This window comes from Canis lupus, chromosome 1 (assembly GCF_003254725.2).
Source record: "Canis lupus dingo isolate Sandy chromosome 1, ASM325472v2, whole genome shotgun sequence".
Taxonomy (NCBI): domain Eukaryota; kingdom Metazoa; phylum Chordata; class Mammalia; order Carnivora; family Canidae; genus Canis; species Canis lupus.
In genome coordinates, this window is record NC_064243.1 from 55,211,808 (window position 1) to 55,222,549 (window position 10,742).

General features: G+C 50.7%; 1 long non-coding RNA gene across 1 annotated transcript; it reads right to left on the reverse strand.

The window, feature by feature from the left end:
- Positions 1 to 393: 393 nt before the first annotated feature.
- LOC125755782 (uncharacterized) lies at positions 394 to 1,171 on the reverse strand. Its single transcript, XR_007413100.1, has 2 exons — positions 856 to 1,171; positions 394 to 734 (listed from the first exon to the last, which is right to left on the reverse strand). It is a non-coding gene; the product is annotated as an uncharacterized LOC125755782 (long non-coding RNA).
- Positions 1,172 to 10,742: the final 9,571 nt, after the last annotated feature.

Sequence of the window (10,742 nt, forward strand, 5' to 3'; positions counted from 1 at the left end):
TCATGAGGCTTGAGGGCTGTAGTCATGGGATGGGTGGCCTGGGATTGAAAGACCCGCTTCCAAGATGGCACACTTAAAGGGTTCTGGACCTACCTGCAATGTGTGTATGGTGGAGGGACCCCCACATCAACACCAACAAGCAATTCTCCAACACCTGCCGAGTGTCCTACAATTCAACCCAATTCTAACACTACCCAGAGGGAGCGTCAGATACCACAGGCTAAGGGCTCAGTCACACAAGACTTCCCCCCACAATGCCTTCAGACCCCATCCCCAGGTACAGATGGTATCTATGCACCTGTGTTTCTGACTGGTCGGCTCCAGAGTGGAGGCTCCCACAACCCTTACCTCGGATTTGATTAACTTGCTAAAGCAGCTCACAGAACTCAGAGAAACATTTACTAGTTTATTAAAGGATATGAAAAAGGGTAAAGATGGACATCCAGGTGGAAGAAATGTACAGGATGAGGCCTATGGGAAGGGGGGCAGGCTCCCATACCTTCTCTGGGTGTGCCACTCTCCCTGAATCTGCAAGAGAAACCCAGAAGCTCTCCAGACCCCACGCTACTGGCACTTTAAGGAGGCTTCCTCACATAGGCATGATGAGCTATTAACTCCATTTCCTGCCCTTGTGTCCCCTCTGGAGAATGAGATTGAGGCTGAAGACTCCAAGCTTCTAACCATGGGTGCTCTTCCTGGTGACAACACCTCATCCAGGAGCCATCCAGAGTTGCCTTAGTAAAACAAGAGATGCTTCTAGAACTCTTATCTCTCTGAGATTCCAAGGATTTTAGGGTTCCTATGCCAGGGAGGAGGGTAGATATCAATACACATTTTTTACTGTCTGGCACTCACTCTTATGGCTGACAAGCAGTGCTGGCTGTTGGCAGGAGGCCTCTCCACATTGGCATCTCCCCGGCACTACTTGAGAGTCCTCACACATGGCAGCTGCTTTTTCCTGGGCACCTGATCCAAGAGACCAAGGTGGGGCTTAGCATTCTTCATGATCTACCTTCCAAAGACACAGACTATTACTCCCCTACACTGTGTGGATCATCCCCATTGAGGCCATCCTCAATTCAGTGTGAGAGGAGGCTCTACAGGGCATGGATTCCAGAAGATAGAACCACCAGGGATCACCCTGGAAACTGCCCCCTACAAGGGTTCATTATTCAAGGATGTAGTGCATAGATAAAAAATAGTCTGTATAAATAACTACCATCATTTATATTCATGATGGCCACACATTCAAGTCTTGGTTTGTGCTTTCATTTTCCACCTGCCTACTATAACAACAAAAACAACCTTCCCTTCCCTTTTAGACTCAACCATCATCTGGGAGTTAAAAATGTTGATGTCTTTCTGGGATCTGGGATCTCAGATTTATACCAAATGGTGTCATAGTTTTACATGAATCCACAGAATCCAACACAGTTAAGAAAATGCAGAAGGATCCTCCATGGTGCCAATGGGTCATTGCTGGGTGGGGAAGGAGGAGCATGGGAATAAGAGAGAGTTGATTCAACCACCAGAAAGGGATCTGAGGCTTCAGAGAAGCTGAGATTTGCTCAGGTGGTGGTCCAATTCTGAGAAGTAGCAAGAACTGTGATTCCTACTCATATAATAATAGTTAACAACAAATACCCACACTACGCCAGGTACCATGTCAAGGACTTTGGGTATATTTACTCATTGCATCCCTGCAATGACTAATAACCTTGAAGTACATGCCCTCATCACTTCCATTTTACAGACAGGGAAACTCAGGTACAGAGAGGCCAAAGGTCTCATGTGTTAGCAAATTTAGGGTTTGGATTCGGGCTGCTTACACACCCACAATCCTAGGTCTTTCAGCTTGTCCCACCTGAAACCTGGAAATAAGGAATGCAGAGGATATATACCCATGACATCAACAGTAGGTGAGGTCATAATTGCATGGAGCTCCCAGGGCTTCTCAGTCCTCACAGTTTGTACACCCAGAAGTCAGAACATCCCAGCCAGAAGTTGGGCAAGTCCAGCCCAGGGCAGGAGAGGAGACGCAGAGGCAGAACCCAGTTGCCACCATGGCGCCTTCCTTCTTGTCTTAAGAAGAGCCCATCCACACCATAATGGCCTAACATCAAATTCTGATAAAGCAAACCTCATAAAGTTCTGCTGCACTGCTGGTGCATAATCCAGCTACATCACACTTAGAAAACATCTCATTTTATTCCGGCTACAACTGGATTTTGTTTCCTGCTCCAGTGTTGAGCCTATGGAATGTTTCAACGAGATGAGTGAGACCATGGACACAACAGCGTGAGGTTGTTTTGATCAAAACAACTGTTGAAGGCCTGGGATCTGAAGACAGACAGCCAACAGCCATATCTCCACTCTGGCATGTCCCAGCCTGGTGACACAGCAAAGAAGTTCCCTATCCTTCCCAGCCTGGGACTTCATCATCTGTAAAGTAGGGATAATAATAGAAGCCAGTGTGTAGGCTTGTGGTGAGGATTCAGTCTGTTAGAACACTTAGAACAACGCTTGACGTGCAAAAGAAACACTCAGCAAGTGTGAGCAGTGACAGCATTTCATCGAATCTCAAGCAGTCATCATTCCTATGACACATACTATCGTGGGTGCCATTAAAAAAGAAGAAAGAACAAACACTGGCAATTAAGCAATGCCACTCCATCAGCTGTAAGACACATCCCAATTCTGGAGATAGCAGATTGGGAGAAAATGTATGTGTTAGCATTGGTGAGACACAGCATCGTTGCTCTGAATCCATCTGCCAGAGGAACGAGGGTGGCAGATGCTGGCCCCACACCCTGGGCCACTGAATGATGGCATAGGAGGTGTTTGGGAACATTCTAGAACATAACAGCACAGTGGTGCTGGGTGTGAGATGGTAGGAAGGAAATGGAAAATAGAGTCTCACCTTCACGTGGTCACGCACTTGCTGAGGTGGTAAAGTCCAGTGACAAGAGTGAAAGGAAGAACCACGGTTGATGGTTTAGATGCGGACCTTAATTCCATTTAGTCTCACAGAAACTATTCGTCACAGTCTGTATACAAGGTCAAGCTCTCTGGATGAGAATGAGGCACTATTTCTGCCCTCAAGGAATTTTCATTTCAGCAAGAGATAAACACATAAATAAGGAGCTTGCAAGACTCATAATAATAGCAGTCTCTGGGATATAAGGGGATTTTATCTAGTGTGGGAATTCCAGTAGAACTCAGGGATAACGCAGGTCTATTATTATTAAGAAGCTGGTATTGGCCACTTGCTGTGTTTTATGATGATCCAGCCCCTGGCCTTATTTCTCTGTCCCTATGTATCCTTTGCCCGAGCTTCCCCAAATTATTTATTCTTGTCTTGTTATAGTCCATGTATTTTGGTAAGCCTCTTTAACTCTTCCCTAGAACAATGTGGAGTATCAATACATAAGAAAACAAAATAACATATACCACATGCATTCTTTCAAGGTTTTTAAGGCTAGAAAAATGGTTTCTGTGTTACTAGCACTTCTATCTGTAAGAGCAAAGTGGTGGAGGGGTGGGGTGGGTAGAAAAACCTAGAAACAGGGAGAAGGAAATGTTCTGTGAGCCTCAAGTCCGTATTGCTTGCTAACAAGCTACGACAATTGATTACTTCCCTGGGCTCTGTGGTCAGAGCTGACCTCTCGCCTCATGGGCTGTCCTTTCATGGCATTTTTTTAAGGGGTTTGCAGGGGAATTGAGAAGGCTGACCCCCTCCTCTGAGGCTTCACAACACAGGGGTCTCAGCTGCAAGACACACTTGACATCATTTTGCCACAATCTGCTGGCAACCAAACTGCAAGTGTGAGTGAATGTGGAGGAGAAAGACCCTTCAAGTAGGGGATAGCACAATCCTCAACCACTGAGCCACCCAGGCATCCCTTTGAATAGGATAGCACAATCCTGATGTCATATTTGTCATCTGCTTTGGGAGACAGTGGGAGGGCATATCAGTGGGCTAGAATCAGGTGAAAACAGAGAATGAAAATAGTGATTTTCTCCTCTTGACATTCCTTTCAATACTCTTGATAAATCCTTTTTCTTAAAAAAAAAAAAAAAAAAGTTTTTCCCCCGAGACATAGTCTGCTGAAGTACTGTGTACCTGGCACTCAGGCTTCTGGCTAAGGGTGTGCTGGTGAGCAAATGGTAGGGACGGGTATGGAGGAGAGCTGAGGGAGAGAAGGGAACAGGACTGCCCTTGGAGTGGGGCTACATGGTAGGCCCAGGAAAGAAGTAAGGGTCCACTTGTAGTGCAAAACCAATGTGAATTTTGTGATGGACCAGTTTGCACAGTGTTTTAGTAGAGGTCACTTTTTTAAAAAAATTATTTATTCATGAGAGATATGGAGAGAGAGAGGCAGAGACACAGGCAGAGGGAGAAGCAGGCTCCATGCAGGGAGCCCGATGTAGGACTAGATCCCAGTACTCCAGGATCACTCCCTGAGCTGAAGGCAGATGCTCAACCGCTGAGCCACCCAGGCGTCCCTGTAGAGGTCACTTCTGAAGGAGCCTCAATCAACCACAATAAGAAAGGCATGATCAAACAGGGGTTTGCAGGAGAAGGTTAGCTTCTGAAAATGCTGAGTCACACATGAGTCACACAGACCCTCTCAAAAGGAGCTCTCCTCTTCCACCTCCTCTATGGGGCCATTCAATATGCATGAATGCCCTCAAAATGGCCCAAGGTCAGGAGTATCTCTAGAGACTCTGGCTTGATAGGATTGAGAAAAATGAGAAAAGACAAGAGGCCTAAGGAAAATAGGGTTACAGTCAGAGTGCTGAAGTCTTTAACAATGACAACTATCCTATGCCAGCTATGTGCTGTGTACATTAGAGGTGCAAAAATACACCTGCAAAGGTGGCTGATCCTCAAATCACTAGTTGGAAAAAGTTTATACTGATAAAACATTAGAAATCAATCATCACGATCACCACTATAATCACCACCATCACCATCTTCATCACCATCATCACCATCACCATCACCATCACCATGATCATCATCACCATCATCACCATCATCACCATATCATCATCACCATCATCATCACCATCATCACCATCATCACCACCATCACCATCACATCATCACCATCATCATCACCATCATCATCATCATCACTGTCACCATCATCTTCATCACCATCATCTTCATCGCCATCTCCACCATCATCATCAACATCACCATCAGCAGCAGCATCATTACTACCATCACCATCACCACCATCATCACTGTCACCATCATCTTCATCACCATCATCCCCATCCCTACCACCACCAGGACCCCACTAGGGCTGAGCACCTCCTGTTGCCAGCCACTGTAGCATCTGGGCTTCACAAAGACCCAATACCTTCAACCTGACCTTTCATAGACAAGATGACAATGGCAAGGGAAGTCCACTACTGGACCAATATCACCCACTAGTAGACATCATCAGATCTGGGACTTGAGCCAGGGTGGGCTCACTCCAGAGCCTGTGTTCCTCACCATTCTGCTTCCCTTCTCTCTAGCATGCAGTGCCCTCAGGGGAGCTCCTTGCTCAGAGCTGGCAAAAAGAAAGCAACAGTAATAGTAGAAAACCTTTTTCTCCAAATATATAAATGGTGTACATCTACACTGTTTTTTATTCGACCAATTCTTTAATTTTGGGCCAAAAAAAAGTCAGTGTGCATCTAAACTATTTTTAAAAATCCTACCTTCTTTTTCCTAAGTGGCATGCACAAAGCTGAAATCAAAATCAATGAAACAATTCATAAAATACTTGAGAAAGATGAAAACAATCAGCTCTGACAAGCCTGGAATTCAAGATGCATTCGCCTGGGTCGCCTGCGTAACACCATCCCACATAAATCATCCTCCTGTTCTGCCATCATGGGCTTATCAGGGGCATCCTTGCCCCATAATTCATCCTGGACCCATCAGGTTTACCTTTGGAAAAGTAATTAAGCACCACCCAGCTAAAAGAGATAAAGATTTAGAATGCATTAGACACGGAGATTAGAATGTAAACACAGAAATCTCAATTAACCTTCTAATCTGTAGGTCAGAAGGAGGGTCTCTGAGCTACAAGGAAAATACAATGCCCATTTCCTGGAGACCCCAGCCAGCTGGGGACAGAATTCAGGTCATAGTGATTAGTTCTAATAACAGAAGGAAACAAAAGGTGCGGTGCATCTCTGAAGGCCAGTGAGATGCGCTCGGAGAGAGCCCTCTGGCCAGCTGCAACCTTGAGTCTGAGTCTGGCAGTAATTGCCTCTAGATAGAAGGAAGCACTGGGGGACGATGATGTCATCCAGCAGTGGCGCACGCTGAGCCTCCGAGAGCGCACAAGGGCCTGGTGCGGTTGCACCTCAAGCTGCACGGCCTGCCTGGCCGGGGCCATGGGAGGACGGAGGGTTGGCGGGCCTTCGGCTTCCAGCCTGTGCACGTACCCTGGGCAGCGAGGGTCCTGTGGGGGTAGCCGGGGAGGTCAGGGGTGTCACGACGGCTTTCTCAAGGTCTGAGGGATGCTGGAGGACACACGGCCTCCTAGTAGGACTCAGGGCAGCCTTGGCACAGACTCCTCCCTTTGCTGCAGCTCCTCCTTCCCCCCAGACCGAGCCAATCTTCTGAACAGAAGGTGAAAATTGTGGCCAATGCCTGAGGTTGGCTTGGAAATGTAGAGTCAAAAAAAAAAAAACAAAAAAAACAAAAACAAAACAAAACAAAAAAAAAAACCACCTTACATTTCCAGCTGTTTTTATGGAACTATGACCTATTTCTGTTCCTCTGTCCTTGAGGTGACCTCCCCCAGGAGAGCCCAGCAGGAGGCAGTCTGTGTCTGTCCCCATCACTCACACCTGTGGCCTCAGCCCAGCTGGGAGGCTCTTTTCTGGGACCACGACCTGAGCTCTCTGCTGAAGGAATTTCCACCATGTTCCTAAGCTTCGGTGACATCGTATTCACAGGTGTTAGCTGAGTAGTGTCCCTCCTGGAACCTCAGAGTGTGGCCTCTTGGTAATTAGGGTCATCACAGATTTAACTGGTCATAGTGGAGCGAAGAGGCCTCAGATCACACACGACAGGTGCTTTCATAAGAAAAGGGGGACAGACGCACATGGCAGACACGCACTGATGTGTCGATGTGGAGCACCGAGCATTGGCTGCCACCTCTGGAAGCAGAAAGAGGCGAGGAGGACTGTCCTCTTGACGGTGCCCTGTCACTCGCTGAATTCAGGGAATGTGTGCCCGTCCTGCCACCAAGGTGCCAAGACGGCCGTGGGAGTCACATCTCTCCCAGGCAGGGCTGCGATTTCCTGCTCCACTGTGTCCTAAGCACCTGTTGGGGGATAGATACGGAGAAGACGTAAGGGTGGCTGGGACTGCTCGTGTCACCTCGGGTCACCACGGGCGGGGGGAGAATGTATGTGTCGTCGGCAGTGACAACAACATGAGCAGAAAGTGCTAATAAACACCACCAGTGAGCGAACGCTCAGCCCAGAGCCGAGGGGTCTGCGGGGGACCCCCGAACCGCAGAGGGCGTGAACGGTGCAGCCGTACAAGCGCTGTGGAAAGCCATGTCATCTGGGAGCAGCGAACGTTCCCCCAATTCCAGCATCCAGCGCACTGCCCGGTGCCCCTGCGAGCCTTGCTCCTCGGAGGTGACTCCAAAGACACGCGGGCCCTGCGGCGGGGGAAGCGCGGCCACTCACGCCCGGCGTTCGAGGGCTCTTGCCCAGGTGCGTATCTTGAAAGGTGGCCGGGGCTCCACGGGGAGGGAACACAGGCAGGTGGCTGCCGGTTGCAGGTGCAGACGTCAGGGCTGGAGTGCTTCCCTGTGGGCAGCAAACAGGGTTCGGCTTGTGATGACGAGGCTCAAGAGACACGAGGAGTGAAGAAGGGACCAGCAGGGACCCCGAGTCCTACTTCAGAATGCTTCCTGGGCCCGGCCTGCCTGCCCCCCACAGGGTCTCTGTCGGGGTCCTGCACGCGCCCTGAGTGCACAGAACTCCGTAACTCCTTGAGGAGGCAGGCCTGACCCGCAGCCATGAGGATACACACAGCTGGGGCGCACCTGTTCCAGGCCCCTTGCCCCTCAGGGGGTCACACAAGCACAGCCCCTCCCCGTGACCCCTGACCAGACTCTTCCCATTGAGTGACAACCTCAGGACCGCTGATATCTGGGCCTCCATGTCTCTCGGCCTAATTCCCTTAGCCTCTCTGGTGGTTAATTTTATGTGTTGGCTTGTGTAGACGATGGGGCCCAGTGATGGTTAAACAGCAGTCCGGACGCCATGGGAATGTAGTCTTTCAACGTGATTAACATTTAAATCAGTGAAGTGAAGCAGATTGCTGCCTGTAATGTGGGTGGGCCTCACCCGATCAGTTGAAGGCCTTAACAGAAAAAGGGGTGAAGTGGCCAAAGGAGGGCTTCCGCAGACTCTAGGTGCGCATCAGCGCCTCCGGGCCGATAGCGAGCCCGCCCACCCAGCAGAGTTCAGACTCACCAAGCACTCAGTCGCTTGTGTCAACTCCTTAAAATCTCCCTCTCCCTGTCCATACACACGGCGGGTTGTTCTGTTTCCCTGGGGAACCCTGACCATACGGTCTCCCGGCATTCATTTCCCCACAGCACTGGCTCCCCTGGATGGTTTGGGCTGAGACCACTTCCCGGCTCTCCATTTGTTCAGCTGTAAAATGGGAATAATGTCTGCCTCACAGGCTAAGTAAGACGGAAGACACCAACGTACTCTGTGATCAACTCTCTCTGCAAAGCTACTATGTTCAACTTTCGACTTTGCCAGAACGAATGAGGGGCTGCGTTGCCTTCCTTCGGGGTAGGGCCCAGGGACCTGCGGCCGCCTCCGGCAGCCTGGGGGCTGCTCTGCCCCACTCCCCGCTGCCTCCAGACCTGACATGCTCACGTCCTATTGCTACCTGCCCCCCCCCCCCCCGCCCCGGTACTGGCTCATTTCAAATCTGGAGAGACATTACTGCAGAAAGTCTTGTGTTCAAATAAAAACATTTCATAAAATGTAAATGAATAAAGCTCACAAAAGCACTTTGGAAAGTGCTGGTTGGAGGGCCCGGTTGAGGAGAGGAAGAAGGGAAGCGGGAACCCCATCGGCCTTGCCCCAAACTCCCACGGCAGCCCTGTGGGGTTCCACGGCACTGCCTTGGGGGAGCACAGTGTGCGAACCAGCCACCGGACCCCCAGATGAAGGACGAGGAGCCTAAGGCCCTCCAGCTAGCACAGGGTCAGGGCGCTCACGCGCTAGGGCCACGGACTGGCCCATCATCACGGAGTCACCGTAGGCAGGACCCCGGCGAGTCTGATGTGCCCCGCGGCGGTGCCTCCCTCCGAGAGGACGGGCATCAGCCCCCCCACGCGTGCCACCCCCGCTCCACCCCCATCTCTGGATGGTACCCAGCCCATCATGCCAACCGGAAGGTGTTCCAAGCCAACTCTCAACACAACAAGAAAGCAGCCGGTTCGCCCCTGAAGCCTCTCCTCCTGCTTTTCCCCGAGCTGCAGAGCTCGCTTGCAGGGAGCGTCGCTAACCAGGTCACAGCACAAGGTTTACAATCACAACAGTCTCGGCTCTACTACTTGTTGGCTCTCGGATCATTGACACATTGCACAACCCCCTGCCTGCTAGTGTCCTCAGCCACACAGTCAGTGCACTCGTGATCCGTGTCCGCGTGTCACATGAGGACATTGACCACGGTCTCTGTCGGGAGCCCACTCGCGCCCTGAGTGCAGTGGCAGCTGCTCAGCACCTGCGACCCTTCATGCTGTCCCTCCGTCCCCTCTCTGGAGTCCCTGAGTTTATCCGCTCTTCCTCCCTGTTACCTGCTGTTCCTTATTCTCCGATATCTCGGCGGCCTGATCCTCCTGCAGCGTGCTCCTCCGACAGCGCGCTCCTCCATCCCGGGCCAAGGCAAACACTCCGTGACCGAGGGCCCTGGCTTCTAGCTGCTCCCCGGTCGTCCTACCCTGTCACCATTCTAGACTTTCAAATGGCTCCTCGGCATCTACTGGTTAAAAGACCAGTGCCCCACCAGGTATCTAAGAATTTCTAGAACTGGATTTGACCCTAGAGACCAAAACTATGTTTCCTTCTCCCCGACATTAACGCCGCCCCCACTATGCCAGCCTGTTTCCTCGGAAGCAGCCCCCTCCCCAATCCATGCCCATTCCCTGGCCTCCAGAGTCTGCTCTCACTGATGTCCCTCCCACCTGACTGTAGACTGCTCCGGAGGAGGCCTCACCTGCCTTGCTTCAGAACCGTGAGATAGTCCCCAAAAAATGGGCCAACATCCAAATTCAAAATTTGTTCCTATCAGCAGCTCGCAGAGAACAGGGAAGGAATTCCAGTTCACTTTTCCGACAAGTGTCCTTTTCTATCCTGGCCAGTCCCTGCTCATCCTGAAGCCTCCCAGGCCCCCTGCCTCCAAACTCCTTCCAAAGACACCAGCTGATCCCCAGGCAGGCACTTCTCCTTCCCTGCGAGCTTGTCCACATCCCGAGCCACCCTGCCCCAGCCTGGAGTGACCAGGAACACCTGCCCCAGACCCCCTGGAAGGCTGGTGGCCCTGAACCTGCTGATGCTTCTCGCTCTGCAGGTGGTGGGGGGTCCCTGGAAACTGGCTTCTATCACTACATAAGAAATTTTCATGGATAATTTGCAGTAGATAAAATTCTCCACCTCATTACGAGTTTATTGTGTGTAATATCCCA